The following is a 17625-nucleotide window of genomic DNA, read 5'->3' on the forward strand; positions in this document are numbered from 1 at the left end:
TCCCAAGATCAAGGGTACACTGGCAGAGGCCAATTCATCCCAGACAGCGGTGAATTCACCTCACCATGTCAGAAGGCATCTTGAAAAATAAAAATCCTACTCTTCACATCTTGCTCTGCTGAGGATGAGGGAAGATGAGCACAGTAAGAAGCCTTTTAACCACGTGTTTTGCTTTTCTTTTTCCCTTTGTTGGATAGAATCCCCTATATCACCTTGTTTGCTGCTGGAAGACTATCCCTAGTACACAGGCTTGGTAGACCAGTCCTCTGAGAGCACTGCCTTCACTATAGGCAGGCAGATGTTCTTCCTGTCCTGGAAAGAATAGGTACTGGAGAATGCTGCTGGGATTTTTCCCTAAACATCCTTAGGAAGTAGACTTCAAACAGAAATGTTGCTACGCTAAGTACCAGATGTAGCTACGTGCTGCACAAGCATGTTTTAATGATTCCAAATTAGGTAGAGTGGCAGGATGGCACCAACCAACTTTAGGGCAATTTATATCATCCTAAAGTAATGACTGGGGGCAGAAGAATAGAGTAAAATGGTAACCAGCACTTCGAACATTCAAGCAGCAAGCACAACAATATCAAACTTGTGAAATACTTTGGAACACAGATAAGGATAATAAATCTCCAGGTTTCCTCTACCTACAGAAATCAGTGATGCAGAAAGCTAACAAATTTTACTCAGTTGATACAGAGCTTTTACATGGGCTCTACGTACTTACATGTCCAGACTGCAGACCTGATAGACCAGGTGGTATAGAAGAGGGCCCTTCCATATTAACACTGGAATCTATCCCAAATATTTTTTTGTGTGTGTGAGAAAGAAAAGTCCTAGCCCTAAAAACCAAACCCAAATGGTGCCTTACATAAGACCAGCTTCATATTTTTCAATAATATATGTTCAAGAGCTTTATTTTTGCAATACATAGAAAGTATTTGAAAAGCTGTGACCTGAGAACAGAAGTTCACAGTGACGCTGACATCTGCTTAACCTCACACCTCTATTTCTGTTCCTACTACAGCTATGACTGTCTCTGATTTTAATCAGTGTCACAACCTTTCATATTAGCTCTAGAACACAGAAACACAGAACAGGGAGGGGAGGAAGAAAAAATATGGCCAAAAAAATTACCTTCTGTATTTAATTATCAGCATGACCCGTCTTTTACCCAAACACTATGGTTAATAGGTTTCCTGTAGCCATCATGTGATTAGCAGCTCTTGCACCTGTTGGCGTATTAAGGCATATATTTTTGAGTTAACAGCCAGTGTCTCTTTCTAAATAAGCCACGACTACATTTTAAATTGCTTAAGTCAACTTCCTCAAGTAACCACGAAGCAAGATGTTCTCGTGGGAAAAAAAGAAAAAAAATAAAAAAGTGCTAGACATCAGTTTTCAGCTCAGAAAACCTCAAGTAAACCCACCAATTATTTTATCAGAAGAATGGAAAAGCAATTAGAAGAAACCTGGTCATAATAGAGAATAAGAAATGTAGAGTGGGATAATAGGCTCACAGGTGGAAAAATACCTTTATCTATGTTTTATCTTCACTTTGAAGTGCTGTTGCTTTACCCTGATTGTCATAGATAACAAGTTCTCTGAGGGCAAACATTGTAGTATTCCTCTACAAGCACTCAGAACAATATAACTAATTCCTATTCGGGAAGAGAACAGAAGGCTTCTGGCACAGGGCCCCTCAGAGTTGCTTTAACAACTCTCTTATGTGTTTGCACTTGGAAAACAATATCACCAAAAAAATACAAGTTGGGGATTTTTGGTCTGTTGGGTTTTTTTACAAAACAACAGTCATTTACTCTATTCCTCCTTTCCCTTGTGCCTCAAAGCATTGTTATTAAAATAGTTTTTGTCTTCCAGTAATGTTTCAGGATCAAGTTTTGTGATCATAGTTTACATTACTCCCCAAGTAACACATTTTGATCTCATCCTCATTTCCACTCATTCCTTTCCCAGACCTCCTTGGTAGGGCAGAGTTGGATTTCCACTCCCTGCCCCAGCAGCACACTGAGCTTCTTTCCCACCAAAGGGGTAGGGGAATGACTGTGTCTGGGGCAGGTTTCACCCAAATACTTGGTAGGTACTTTGTACGTAGTGTCACCACACAGGGACCTCCAGGTTACCAGGCAGTCACTGTGACTGTGTGACTGCATTTGTTTGAGACCGTTGCTACAAGGACATGTACCAAGCTTCATTTAGGTGTCTTCTACTACTATTTGTTCATGGTTTCATACACAGGAATGAATGGGAAAGACACCCTAATACCAAATACCATGACACTGGCAGTGCCAGTTCAGCTGTGTTTGTGGGTTGTGTAAAATGCAATCCTTTGGAACAGTTAAGGCTGTGTGTCTATTCTTTTTTAAGAATTTGTTTTAGCATGGACAAGACCCAAGACACCAACTGTTATTATCAGATTCTGGCTTGCAGTCAACAGATCCTTTTGTATGTCCACACCGAGCTTTTGCATGAGCTCTGACCAGGCACATCCCTCAGCTCAGGCTGCTCAAATTGAAGCAAGCACTTCTTCATAAAAGGCTGCTGTGTACTAAACATGCAACCACTGCCCAGCATCACGTGGAAGAGAGAGAAACAAATTGTGAGTCTTTCTTCCAGCTCAGTTTTTTATTTGGAAAAGAAGCCATCTCTGCAATAGTTGAGGGTGAAAAGCGAACTTGTTATCAGGTCTGACTTTTGTCCAGGCCAATAAGGAGGTTGGTAGCTTGCAGAAGAATTTGGTAACTAGATGATACAGAAGTGAAAGAGAGAATCTGCAGCTTTCACCTTGCTACAGAAAACAGCCTGATAAATAACTAGCAGGATAAGCAACCTAACTCACCACAAGGACAAACCTGGGAGTTTGTTGCCATCATCATCAGATAAACCCCTTCAATTTCTGTGCAGAAATTGTGTTAACCTTTATAAATGCCTCCTATCTCATCTCGGCATGAAGCCATACACTTCCGTATATCATTACTGCCTCTATAACATGCTAGCGACAACCAAGATGTGGTTATGTTGCCCCGAGGTTTATTACTTGATTTCTGTTTTTGAAGTTGCTGTATCTGGTCTGAGTACTAATTATGGTTTTGTACGTATGGTTTGAAGAATGATGCTAAAAAAAATAGCGAGCAAGAGCAGAATTGCTAATATGGAAAAGTAGTTACGCTGGTTTGCCATGGGTTTTGCTATATAGTTTCGACAAGGGTGATACATGTATTTCTCAGGCATTAAGCACATCAGGCAGCCGTGAACTAAACAGCTACAGATTTGGGTTTTCCTGCTTACTCACATTTTTTCCTGTAGCTATTTAAGAAGTCAAAAAGAAAACCTCAGGAGTGCTAGGTTATGTAATAAAAATTCCTTTGCACACACCCAAAAGAGCACAGAGAGATGGTCACAGAAGGGGAAGCCCAAATAATACCCAGTCCTGGCTAGTACAGGAGCCATGAGCTCACCACAGCCTGATTTTCACAATCCTAGAGGAATACATTGGCACTAGGACAGGAACCCAAATTAAGAAGAAGAAATTCTACCTAGACCCTTCCTGAAGTTGTCTCAGCACAGCCTCAGGCCCAGTGTCCAGGCATGAAGCCCATCAAGATGGATCAACCCTGGAATGCCTTTTGGATGGAGGGGGGGTTGCTGTCTAGGGGTATGGGACACATTGCGGGATACAGGGGCAGAGCAATTTGGGATTGCAGAAGACTTTCTACAGGATGTTAGAGAAGGCACCAGAGATGGAGAAAGGAATGAATTTAAGTGATTTGGGATAAACAGACGTGGAGAAAATAGAGAGACAAATGAATATAAAAGATTGGTCACAGGTAACTAGTTTGCTCTTTGGTACGCTTGTCTAGCAGCACCAGCCCAGATTTCCTATCAAAATAATTTCTAACTTTTATGCCAGGTGAGGGATTCTGTTCATTATGCACATGTGTGTGTACAGGGATCTGATTGCACCTACTGGAGCTGGACCTGGGTTGGAGTGTCCATGTATGCATGCAGTGAGCGCAGGTGTGCAGGGGAGCATGCGAGTGCAAGAAAGGCCTGAGCTGAACTCGCTGGTGAGGAGGTGAAGCAGCCTAAAAGCCAGGGTTGTCTCCAGAGGCAAGAATACAAGGGAATCAGCTACTGGAGACCAGGGCCAAAAATACATATACTTTCCCCGCCACCCCTCAGCAGAGGACCTCTGCCCTGCTCAGCAGGAAATGGAGTGGCATGCAGCCTTTACTAATGCCTGGCAATACACTGTTAGCCTTGCTGTGGCTTGGGCCTGGGAATGCAGCTGCCTCACCTGTCTCAGGCTGCTGGTGATGTATCTTCCACTAACATAGTACTCTCTTCTGGATTATTATGACTTGTACATAAATGGTTGTCACTACTCCATACCAGAGGTATGTTTCATAAAGTAGTCTACTAATCAAGAGGGACCTATATGCAACAAATGATTGTTTTAGCATCTTGCCTTCTCAAGTTCACCCTGACTTAAAAAAAAAAAAAATGCAGTGGCTACTATATGAATAATTCTCTTAGATTGAGGCAATTCATTTGGGGAAGAGTCATGAGAGAGTGAACCATCTATTGTTCACAGGAAAGAGTAATCATATAACAATAGGCAAATCCCTGGCTGGGATCATGAAGGACCTCCATATCTCCTAACTTATCCATTACCACACGGTAAGTACCAGAGCCCTCCTTCACAGAGGAGAAGTAGACTTTCAATCCTGAAAGCAGTCAGAGAAGACTGCCTGAAGGGTGTGCAGGCTATATAAACAGGAAAGGAAACACAGGCAGGGAGAGGCTGAGTGCCTTTCCCCAGGTCATGCGCCAGAACCTTGAGAGAGCCAGAAATAGCGCTTGGGCTTCCTGAGCCCCCTCCATCCCACGGCACACCTGGTCTCCCACGCAGTTAGCCTGCAGACATCAGTCTCGGCCAGAGACACCCTTTCAGACATCAGTGCTTCTGAGAACAGAGCAGCAGCAGCCTCACAGGAGCAGCATCTTTACTCTTTTCAGGAACTGAAGTTTTAGAAGAAAGTATTGGGATGGGAAATATTAGATAACAGTGATGATATTTCAATATTCTTCACTCCAAATCAGTTGTCTATCCTTTCCTGGATAGCATTTAAAGGATTTGTTCTTCACTGTAAGCTCATAGTTTCTCCTCCCACGTAAGAGGCTATTTTTAATCACAGGACAACTTCACCACAGTCTAGTTATATGTCCGCTAAAAAAAACCTCCCATTTTAAGTACTAATAAACCTAAAATCACAGCACAAGTAGAAATCACTCTGCTAGACAAACATCAAACACAATACACAGCATTATTGTTTGCCCTTCCCTGTGAACACTGGGGACATTTCACCCTGGAAGTTATTCTTAGTTAAGCAACTGAAGTACAGAAATTCTCATTCTCCTCATATTCCACGTGATGACAACTGCCTTGTCTGAAGTGAGTGGTGAGGTCCCAGGCCTGTTTACCCACAAGCAAAATTCATCAGGTGAGAATGAAATCTGTACTCGTTCTTCTTGGCCCTTTTCTACCAGACGCAGGGCAGTGCTTGGGTTCCTTAACTCACTCAGAAAATCAGAGTGCAGGCAGTGATGTCTCATTCAAGAGCAGCGTCTGCGTCATTCCCACCCAGCAGCGTATGCACTCGGTGCTCTATTTCATACCCCCAGGACTGTCTGGCTGTGTTAATGCAATAAGTGGGTGTTTTGATTTCAGTTTCCTTGTTTCTACTGTAGCAGGATTTAGGGGGGGTTGAATTGTAACCTAGGGAAATTGTGTATAAAATTTGTTCTCGAGCCTCTGGGCTGCTTTCTCTTCCAAAGGGAACATACCTCAGTTAACGAAATGCCCCCTCCCTCTCTTCCAGGTTTGAGTTAATTACACATCCATATTATTCCGTATTCACAGGTTGCTACCTCTCTTTGCAGTAACAACAGTCATACAAGAACCAAAAAATGTAACATCAGTGAATGCACCCTGCCTCGGTGCATGTGGCTATGCACCACCACAATTACCCCAGTGTTACTGGGAACACGTCCTGCCTGTTACCATCTCATGCTATTCTGCTTCTGCCTCCACCCTGTACACTCCCACCCTATGGTTGAAGAAAATTTGCTCCAAGCCCTGGGAGCAGGCTGCTGTCACCTGCTTCCCATGGCCTTCCAGCTCCTTTGTCCTCAAGGTGTAACTGTCAAAGCTGAGCTCTCCTAGGCATGTAGCAGAAGTGGCACAGCCTAGTCTACCACCTCCCCAGGAGAGTGGGGCAGGGGGAGAAGACAACAAAGCACAGCTCTGCAGCCTTGCACCGGGCAAGGGAGAAGGGCACTGGACATGCTGCAGCCTGGGGAGGAGCAGGGGGAAGGCTCCTCTCCTCCCATTTCTGTTCTGAGCTGCATTACTGTGATTTGGCAAAATCTTGCTATTCTCCTCGAACACCAGGTTAGCGTGGGGCTGAGGAAGGAAGGGCCAAATGTTTTGATGCTGCACGTAGGGCCTGCAGGGTACCAAAGTGAATTAATAACGCTACACCTGGGCACTGAGTGCACACGCAGCCTATTACTCGGGGGCTGAGAGCCAAATGCCATTAACCTCCAAGGCAGATCATTATTAGACCATAACACCCAACCTGTCATGTATCATTGTTTCATTAACACGGTTCTGGAAAGCTTCTAATAAAGTCAGGGAAACTGTTGCCTCAAAATTAGCAGAGATTACAAGATTTTCCACGCGGATACTGAAGAGAAGAAAAGGAAGTTTATTACAATAATTTTAAGGGCATTAGAGATAACTCTGATAATTTTGCTTCTGATCTAAAGCCCACTGAAGGCAGTAAACAGGCTCCTATCCTTTTCTTCTGAAACAGTGATTTTATTATTATAAATATGATTCTTCCCCACTCATTTCTTAAATTAAATTAGAGGTTGCCCAGCCCAGAAGAAACCTGTAATGCATATGCCAAAATATTTGCATGGCTGACAAGCTCTGTCTTTGAATCTTCATGAAAGGCATATAATTGTGTTTAATGCAATTTATTTGTCATTAAAGAAATAAGCTTTGATCCAAACATCTTTGCAACAGAGATCCAAAGAAACTAAGACTCCAGGTCTATTTTAAAGCAATGTGCATTTAACATTCATTCCTTTCCTTATCTGATTAGGAAATTTATCCCCTAGTAGATTATAAAAATAAAACAACAAAAACAAAAGGTTATACTTACGTAAGTTTATTAATGCCTTATAACTTATGCCTGGGCTAGTTTTCTGTTGGATTATTTATTGTTCTAAGAAGTGTGATTTTCATCCAACTTAGACAAAAAAATCTTCAGAACAAAGATTATTGACCATTCTACCCCTCCTTGCAAGTTTTAGATGACATCTAACCAAGTAGGTTTCCAGTGTTTCAATGGATCTCCCAAAGTCAGCTGACAGAAACTCCAAGAAATTTAAATGAGGAAAGAAAGAAAATGAGAGTTTTGAAAAACTTTAATTGAAACACTTTTATGACTTATTTTAATGACAGTGGCAGCTTGCCTGCATTTAAGCATCTCTGCAACATGTGCAGGGCCAATGTGGTCAGGGTACTGTACTTATGTCCACAGGGGAGGAAGAAGCTACAAGGTTTGGAGGTTTTCTCTGTGTGTGTGTGTTTTGGTTTTTTTCCCCTTGTTTTTGGTGTAATCCAGATATGAACAAAATAAATACTCTAGAATGTGAGTTAAAAATAAAAATAGAAATAGGTTAAAAAAAGCAATCATGTCTTACCCCCTCTCAAAACCCCCAAAATTCCCAAACCAACAAAAAAACCCAAAAAACCAAAAACAAAAAAAATGAAAAAATAAAAAATAAAAAAAATAATAAAAGGGAAAAAAAAAAGAAAAAATAAGAAAACGCCTCTGTGATAGAAAAAATGGAGGTTTTTCCCCCCCTGCCAAATGCCTCCAGGAAACTTTCTGTGGAAGTTAGAATATTCATCTCCCAGAATCTGGCCCCTAGTGAGAAACTGCAGTGTGCCAAGTCAAGAGGGGAAAGGGTAAAAAAAATGGAAGCAAATTCTCCATTGATTGTGAAATAATCCAGATCATCTAATTTCCTTCTACAGCTGTGGAATATTTCTTTGAAAGGAGAAAAGTTACTTGGAAGTCATGATTGCCTAAAGACAAAGAGAACTCTTAAAGATTTGACTTTCAAACTGATTCTTATCCACATGACATTTAGTTATTACAGCATTTAGAAATCAGTGTCACACACAGTGGATGAGCCCACCTTTTGGCCACGTCAGTCTCTGCAGCCTGGGTTAATCTGTTTCTGACACTGGCAAATACCAGATGATGGGGGAAAAGAACAAGACCAGTGCAAGCATGCGGCGACACCTCAGCAGATTACTCTGCCAGGATCAGCACAATTCACAGGTCTCCTGTGAGACTCCTTGATCCAAAACTCCTGAACCCATGTGAAGTTCTCTTACCTCTAGCCTCTGCACAACTGCTTAGATGACATTACAAACCACGTCCCCTTGCTTTAAATCCCAAACTTACTGAAAATTTTTACATTCCCTGGATCTCTGATTATAAACAGCAGCAGGAAAATCCCTTTTCATCTTCTCCTTCCTTGTGGCATTAAAAGACTCTTGTGCATCCTTTCTCAGTAGTTTCTTTCCCAAGAAAGGAAGTCCCAAACCTATTTGCTGTACAGAAGGTGTTTGGTTGCCTTTGACAATTACTGTTTGTGATCTGAATCTTCTCTAGCTCTGAGCTGCCTTCCCTGATGTGGATCAGATGCCCTTAGATATTTCCTGTGCTTTTGGTTTTTGACTACTTATCCCATTTTGTGAAGCCTTAATGCAGGCAACAGTGGAACCAAAGGCCCCTCCAAAGATCAGCAGTAAGGCAAGCTGGGTTTTACACTCATCACTTCCTCAGGGTCTGGCAAACAAATAAATGCATTCTTAGAAACAAACTCATACCACACTCCCAAATTCCCTCTTCACAAAAAAAAAAAAAATAAATTTTAAAAACTATTAAAAATCCAGGAATTCCAGGTTTTCATTCCAGTGAGGCTGAGTCAGATTTTTTAACCAAGTAATTTCCATTCTTTTTCAAAGAAGAGAAGACCATCCAAGAACAGGCCAAAGGCACCATGTTGGTTTGAATTATTATTATTATTATTAAGATCCTTTTAGTCAAACCAAACCAGCCTAGAAACTGTCATAGAAACTGTCATGCTGTAAAGACAACGAGTGCCTGCACAGTAGAAAGCTCAGTCCCAGCAAAATTGACTCTAGAAACTAACTCTTGCTAGTTTAACCCTATATTACAGAGGGCCTAAAATATAATGTCAGGTTCCTGAGTGCAAAATATCCATCCTGGAAAGTCTGTTTTTCCATTTGTTTTTAAGGAATAACCAGGAAATGTCTTTGAGCACCCCAAGAGGTAAACTTTGGTTTCTGTCCCCAAATTATCTGCTTCAGCAGACATTTTCCACTCCTTTCCCTATGTTCACTGAGCTCTTCAATTGTGTGTAAGGAAGTGGAAACACCAGAGTATGAAATGCATTCCTCTTTGTCCCCTAATGACCACTGGCTGGATCTTGCAAGAAGATCCACAGGCTTGTTGTTGCTGTCAGACTCCGCAGTGGTTCAGGAAAAGCTGTGCTTGTGGAGAAACAGAATCCAGGCTGGCAAGTAAATACAGCTCTACTGGAAAAACATCAGTAAGCAAAGAGTCCCAGATCCACAGGTCTGAATTACAACACAGGGACAGTTTCAAGTCCTTCAGGACTCATCCCAAGTTAATAAACCAGGAAGCTTTTCTTATGACTGGAGAGTATAGGTCCAGGCCTTTGGCATGCTTTTTAGGGAATGGTTGTAGTTGTGATGACATTTTAAAAAGCTCTGGAAGCCCAGCCACAGATGCAGAGATGAAGCATTCATAGTATGCATTCTAATAATTTTTGTTTACACAGCTTAGGGAAAAAAACCTAACTAAAACTAATTCCTTTTCGTGTGGGAATCTGCTCTGGCTTGACTCAAAGGTCATTTTAAAGTCTGTGTGCATTTACAGTGCTAGACAAATATTTGTCAAATATACAGGCTGCTGGTCTCGTTTGAAAGATAAAGGTTGTGGAGGGAGGAGGGGAAGGGAAAAAAACCCAACCAATACAGAACGTTGAACTGAATGAACCTTAAGGAAAAGCATCCATCTGCCAGCGAGAGATGCATTCCTGTTAGCAGAGACTGCCACCTTTTGGGGAACAGCTTCAGACGCCAAGCAAAGAGGATGCTCCACCTTTCCCATAAATTTCCAAGCTTGGTTCTGCATTTGTGTGTATGTCAGGGTCAAATGGCTTTAATTTCTCAACTTCCAGTAAAACTAAAAATAGAAAATTTACAAGAGGATGTTTGAGCTCTGCTAGGTTTTTCCTTTGTTTCTAAAAAAGCAAGGTATCTTTTGTCCAGTCTGTTCATCTCTGCTGCTAGTATTTTCAAATCTCAAAATCACTAATGATTCATACCATATGAGCTAGTAGATCTCAATCAGATTTCACAGAAGAGGAAATACCTCAGATCCCAAAATCCCAACTCATTTCCTGAGAATTAGCCATTGAGAAAATTAGGTACATTCAGATTCATGCTTCATTTGGGGAAAGCAAAGCAGGAACTTAGCTAGGACTCTTTTTGGCTGGAAGCAGCCAGTCAGCCAGCCTGGATGTGGCTCTCCAACAGACACTGTAAATACTGTTTTACCCCAGCACTGACCCCAGACACACAAACACAGGGGTCATTACGGTAGGTAAGCAAGAAGCAAAATAGAGCACAGATCAATTGGATTAAAACGTCATTGACTCTGCTGTTCTTTTGGTGATTGGCTTGTTCATACACAGGGACCGAGCCCATGGGAAAAAACTAAATACTTCCCACTCTTCACATGTGTTTTAACCGGTGTTTTTGGATCATGTGTGAAATATCATTATTAAACACACTGTCTTAGGATTTTTGGATATGTTTTATCTGCAGTCTGACATTAAAAGAGGTGACTGAATGTTAAAAAAATAAAAGGAAAAAAATGGTATTGTTAAGAAAAATAATCTTACTACATCTTGGAAGCAGAAGCAGATTATTCAGTAATTTCTGCTGCCCTTCTTGCCTCCCTTGACAGAAAGGTTTTGGGTTTTATTTTCTCTTTTAAAATAAATATCTGTACAGTTCCAATCCCAGTTTGACAGAGACCCCAGGGATATTAGGTTCTTGTAAGAATCCAGACAATTTCTAGGAAAAGGAAAGAGCCCGAACACTTCCTAGAGGGACAGACTGCAACCAGAGCTAAACCACACCATCAGACACCAGGAGGTGTCACATTTTATCTCACAATCTGAAGTTGTGCCCAACTCAAATACCTCTCCTGACCTGCCTTTTTATGTTTTTATAAAAGACAGTCTTTGCACTGACGTTGCCTCTCCCTCACTTGCTCTCTCAAACAGGGAACCCTGCAGTCTCAAATCACAGCAGAAATCTTCTGTACAGCCCCTGGGGGCAGTGACGCCAAGGAGAATACTCCACAGGAGTCTGCCCTCCAACTGAACTACCTCCCGACCCTGTAAAATGCTGTCTTCTATCGCCAGTCTCCTCCATTCAGGAGAATGAAAGGGCGTTGCCTTTCAGAAGGTCAAAAGCACTTATGTGTTGTCCTTGTACTACCAGAGGAGTAAGACACAATACTGAAATCTGCTCTGTCTCCCAGAGCAATCTTTCCCAGCTGCTGTCCCTACTAGGCTGCTACCTTCTTGTCCTCTCCATTCTGCTCCTTGTTCCCAAGCTGAAGAGGACATTGGAGAAAAAAAACTTGGATGCAACTGCACCAGCCCCAGCATATCAGTGGAGTGGGAGTTAAAGACACCCTGGTCTTCCTGTGTTGATGATTTTCATCTCCAGCAAGAAAGGGGAAACGAGAAAGTTTAAATACTTATTTCACATGAAACATGCTGAGAGCTCACTGGTTAGAAGCCACAATACACAGATCTGGAAACATCAGAAGAACACAAGATATCTCTATATAAATCACTACAAGCTATCCTGTCCTAGTCTTCAAAATACAGTAAGATGTGTTAAATACTGCCAAAAACTGACTGACTACTTATTTCCATTTCCTATGCTGAAATACCATGGTGGCTACAAGCAACTGAAGCACGCATAAATTCAAAGTCCAAGCCAAATTTTCCAGCAGCTATTCTAGATTGTATCCAGTCAGAACAGCACTTGTTCCAATTTTGATGTCAGCCAGGGTTCAGGAGAACAACTGAACTTAGAAGATTTGTTCCACCATTGTGAAAGTTTAAAGCATCTTAGAGAAGTATGCTCTAAAAACTCCTGCTTTTAGCGTTGCTACTTATTCAGCACCTCTGAGTTAAGGTTTGAGGCCAAAATAATTTTCCACCCCCTACAGGCTCTGGAAGGAATATGCCCTCACCACCATGGGAGAATGTTTTCAGACATCCACTTGTGGGGGTAAAAGAAAAAAAAACATCGGGCATTTTCTTGTCTTAATAGATAGAGGAATTGTTAATTGCACAGGAAGAAGACAACTTATTTCATCCTTGAAAAGTTAGTCTTCACAGACACAGACATTCAGAATACTCTTTTTTAAGATGGGTATCTTTAAAGGCTGCTGTGTTCTTGGTGAGCCAACAAATGTTAATCAATTTATTTCCTTTTTCTCCTGGGAAGAGCTAAAACACTTTCTCCATTGGAATTGATGTAGCAAAACCAACAACACATCAGTCCAGTGAGCTGAAGAACACTACTGGGAATATGTGACAACTAAAGGCTTGAGTGAACCTTTGTTCAGCAAAGACACAAGATCTGGGGTAATCCCAAGTTTCCAGTATTTTATTATGAAGTGCCATATAATGCGACTGCAGACAAATCAAGAACTAATTTGGCCCCTCAAAGCCTTCAATCCAAGAGAAGATGCCCCTGGAACAAGTGAAGTAAAAACAAATGGTGCTGTTGTGGCCTCCTTGAGTTGCCTTCAGCCCTGTCTGGGTTGTTTCCTTCCTACAAGTCTGTCTTCTGCCTGTTGGTTCACTCTCAATGTCAAGGGCATGTTGGTTTGGTCAGGAACATGAATCAAAACATCAAGAATCTCTCCTCTGGCCTCAGAATATCCCATTAAATTAGGTAAAAATCAGGTTTCAGGGGAGTATTGTAGTAAAGTAAATTTGCCTAGGATTTGGTCCTAGGCCTGCAGAAATATTCAAAATTTTCTTCTCCCTAAAATAAATAATAAGCTACCTACCAAAATTTGTCAAGTACAGCTTTAACAGCAGAATAGAAGAGTGTTCTCAGCCACACCAAGTTTGTGTCACGTTAAATCACCTGGGAAAATTATTTATTTAAAACCTTGGCAGACAACGAAAATTATATATTTTTAGTTTAGGCACCAGAAAGAGGTTGGATAAACAGGTCTAGATCAGTTTGTCAACCTAACTAAATTTAAACAAATATTTCAGCATTAGTTTAGCTAAAGAAAATTTTTAGTCCTTATATCTTCTTGTTACCCTGATCATATTATGAAAAGGATGTTACCTAAAACATTTAAGTAGAATGCAATTCAAAATCATCATGATCAACTAGAACATTTAGGACACTACATACCAGCACAGAGCAAGGTTTCCCAGGGCATTGACATCCTATGGCATTGAAATCCCTACTAAATTTCAGCAAGGTTTGGTCATGTCACTTTGGCTCCTTAGAACTCTACCCTTGCTAGATTCAAAACAAATGCTTTGAAAGGTTGATTTATTTCTAATCTTCCATCAATTTCCCTTGCTTCTAAAAGAAGAGAAAAAAATTAAATAAAATATCCCAACACCTAGAAGACAGTTGTCTACCCCGGCGTGAATACAGCAGAAAGTGTCTTGAATTATTTTGAAACCTCCTAGTGATTTCTCCAGAAGGAGAACCAAACCCCACTCTGGGAAAGAAAAAAAATAAAATAAAAGCAACTGATGGCCCCCAAGAGAGGGCAGTGTCACACTAGGGATGATTCACAGAAAGCATTAGTTACACCTGTTTTCTGCCACATTTTATTGTATGTATTTAAGAAGCTTGATGTTTAAATACCACCATCAATCAAAAAATATTGGGCATAAGTAAAAAACTTAAAAGTTGGCCTGCTGCAAGTTTCAAAGGAAGGGAGATACTTCCATTTTACAGATGCTGCAACATAAGGAATAGTGTTGCACGCATGGGCTTAGTCCAACAAATACGGCTCACAAATACTGCTCATCTTTAAACACACCATCAACATCAATTTGCCAACTCAATTTGCTTCCAAGTTCACCAGCAGCAAGGTCCTGGTGAGATACAGTCACAAGATTCTGCAAGATCAAATACCAGCATACCAAAAATGATTATTTAAAAATTTGCAAGTTGTGAAACATACCTCCTCAAAGACAAAGGTTGTCTGAGGCTTTTTTGTTTGGTTGGTTTTAAGTCATTAGAAACTAGTTAGGCTATATCAGCCCTACTGTCCATTTTTCCTTCTGAGCACAGGCTTGACTACCTGAACAACTGGGGAGAGAAAACTACACCAGACCAGAGCCTTTTCTACTTTTTGTTAAAGTCATGATGTCAGCCCCCAAATACAGTCCAGTATCTTCTTTCTTGCCAGTGAATGGACTGGCTTCTAGAAAGATGCAAACCTTTCCACTAATTCCCACCACTTCTCACACCTCCAAAGCTTTAGACCCATCCTTTAATACTGATACTTCATCCAAAGCACCAATTGACTGATGATGGTCTCCAGGCCCTGTGGAGATACCACGTGTTGGGTGATTACACTCAGAAGACAAAAGTATTATTTGCTAGCTGGAAATAACCCAAGTTGTACAAGCCATTTACCTCTACTCACAGCAATGCTGAAGGCAGAGCCAGCTGCTGACACACCTGGGGCTCAGGGTACCAGAGGCAGTGGTGCTTGTGTTGGAGCCATGCAGAGCAGCAGTGCACTGGGGACAGACACAGGCTGTCCCTCAGGAGCACTGGAGAAGTGTTTACCAAACTAGGGATGGAGGGACAGCTGTGAGCATGGCACTACTTTTAATAATTTAAATAACCTGATTCATGTTCCGCCTGTAGCTGCTAAGACCCTTAGTCCAGCTGCACACCATCACATAACACCTGTGAGATTCATCTCTCTCGCCCTGCAGGTGGCAAAGCCCACAGGCAGGTTCAGAGAAGCTGGAGTCCAGTGAATTTTGTTCCTTCAAGCAGAATCACCCTCATCTCATACTTTTTCTCTCCCTCGCTCCCTAAAGCATTCACATCTTTGTTCATGCTGGTGACCAATTTCAATGAAGTCCAATTTCATTAATTTCACTAAGATGGTGAAAAAAGTCACACCCCCATATTTTTTCTTCACTGAGGTTGACCCATGTGGATATCAGGAGTTTCAGATAGCAGTGAAACTTTCAGGGCCAGAATAAAAAACAAAAGTTAATGCAAGGGGGAGATATCTTAATGAAAATTGAACTTCTTTCATGTGATTTCAAGGTCGCATGAGAAAACACACAAAGACCTATTTTCTTGCTTCCATCACTGAGGAACTAAAAATCCTCAAAACAAACAAATATTCCTTTGCTGCAATGAACTCCACCTTTGCTGCAAGAGAACACCACCATGGGAAACATCAAGCAACTTTTATCTAAGGTGGTGCCCAGTGTGCAGACCCAAAAAGTTTTGCGTCTGAAATGAGATTTTTACAGCTACAATATGCCATTGGTCTCTACAGTGATAATCCTCTTGGGTGCTTTTACAAGCCAGAAGAGCTAAGCCAGCTACCACTGAGGTTAACAGAATGATTTTCACTGGTTTCAGTGATAGTTAGCCTCAGTGCTGCATGGTAAGGTCATTGGACAAAAGCATTAAGGCAGGATTTCAAAATTCTCTGTGCAGTGATAAAGTAACAACATATCTCAGGATATAATGGCTTTTAAGCCAAATCCCCACTTCAAAACCAGACATCCAGAGTTGGGTATTTCAAGTCACTTGGAAGGATTTGAGTCCATGAAGTGACAAGCAATTTGAGTTCCAAAGCATCAAACAAGTAGGGAATCCCAGAAGTGCAGTTAATTACCCTAACCACAGCACTACAGACACCTTATTTTTAAGACAAAAGCCAAGAACACAGGTGTTTATGCAGACAGGTGCATTTTTGCAGAAAGGTAGTATCTTGTTTTTAAACATGCAACACATGTCAAAGCCAGCCCTTATACAATCAAGCACAGACAAAAAGATAATTCAGAGACATTACTGTAATTTAGGTTAAATGGATCTTGGGAAAGAAAATGGAAGATGAGAGAGAGCACTAGGATTTAAGGTGTGGGGCTCTTTGAAGGAGCCTGAGTCCAGACCTGGCTATGATCAGTGGCATCCCAGGTTCAAACACTTATCCTGTCAGGCCTCAGTTCCCACTGAGAGGAAGTAATTTGTATACACAAACACATTTTTTACACCTTAGTATTGTACTTTGGAGAGTCATCCTCAGTACTGCAATACAAGTGGGAATCAACCTCATTCTGTAAGACCTACAAAGAAGTTTATAAACCTGAAGGCAGCAGTCAGGGCCCAAAATATTTTTCCAGCAGCAGCCTATATTAATCTAAAAAATGGTCTCAGAAGACCTGAAAGCCTCTTGTCCCCCCAAACCTAGAGTACATACACTACACCTAGAAGCTGGCTACTCGTGACTGCTAACAAGTGTTGTACTGGCCTTTAAACCAGTCCCAAATGGAGCAAAAGCATCCAACTGAGACCAACAGCAACTCTATATTCAACTAGCTGAACTGCACCAAAGCTTGCCACAGACAAATTGCTCCATAAAAGCAGTGGGACAGAAGTCCTACCACCTGTCTTTACTGACACCCTGTTTCCTCACCTGTTCCTACCATGCTCGGGGTGACAAGGAGCACACCTGAGCACCCAGGCCCAGCTGAGCACCTGGGACACTGCTGCAGCTTGGCAGAAACAATTCTTTCTCTTCCTCTTCTCACCTCACCCCTCATAATGGCAACTTGCGAATCATTCTTAGCAAATTAGTCCAGGTTTTCTATCTGAGCAACACTTCCGAGATTGCATTGGTGAAAATAAGAAAAATTAACATTACACTCTTCAGAACATGCAAACGCACCCACAGCATCCTCCTTCCTGTTAGAGAAGAGTTGGAATCACTCACCCTTGCAGGGTACTGAAGGTCTCCAAAGTTTCTTTGTGCCTCGCTGCCAGGGCCGGCCGGCGCTTTCCCTCCGCCGGTGCCTCCCGATGCTCTCAGCCCGCCCCCGGGAGGCACAGCCTGCCCTGCCCTGCCCTGCCCCGCTCTGCCGGGGCGGGGCTGCCGCCGCGCCCGGCCTGGGGCAGTCCCGGGGCTCGCTCGGGTGCTGCTGGAGGGGCTGTGTGGCTGTGCTGTCCCGTTCCTTCCAGGAACGCCAGCAGGCGCCGGCCGCCCGTGGCTGCGCTTTGCGGGCACGGCGGGAGCCGGAGCTGCGGCTGGAGCCGCGGCCGAGGTGCCGCGCTGGGATTGAGCACCGTGCGCGATC

At 42.2% G+C, this 17625-nt stretch overlaps 1 long non-coding RNA gene across 4 annotated transcripts in view; it reads right to left on the reverse strand.

Moving 5' to 3' along the window:
* LOC116993805 overlaps positions 1 to 17345 on the reverse strand; it is an 89440-nt gene extending 72095 nt beyond the window's left edge. For all 4 annotated transcript variants that reach the window (XR_004417363.1, XR_004417361.1, XR_004417362.1 and 1 more), the window contains exon 1: positions 17265 to 17345. This is a non-coding gene — a long non-coding RNA (uncharacterized LOC116993805). The remainder of the gene's footprint in view (positions 1 to 17264) is intronic.
* Between the last annotated feature and the right edge of the window lie 280 nt (positions 17346 to 17625).

This window comes from Catharus ustulatus, chromosome 3 (assembly GCF_009819885.2).
Source record: "Catharus ustulatus isolate bCatUst1 chromosome 3, bCatUst1.pri.v2, whole genome shotgun sequence".
In the NCBI taxonomy this organism is placed as follows: domain Eukaryota; kingdom Metazoa; phylum Chordata; class Aves; order Passeriformes; family Turdidae; genus Catharus; species Catharus ustulatus.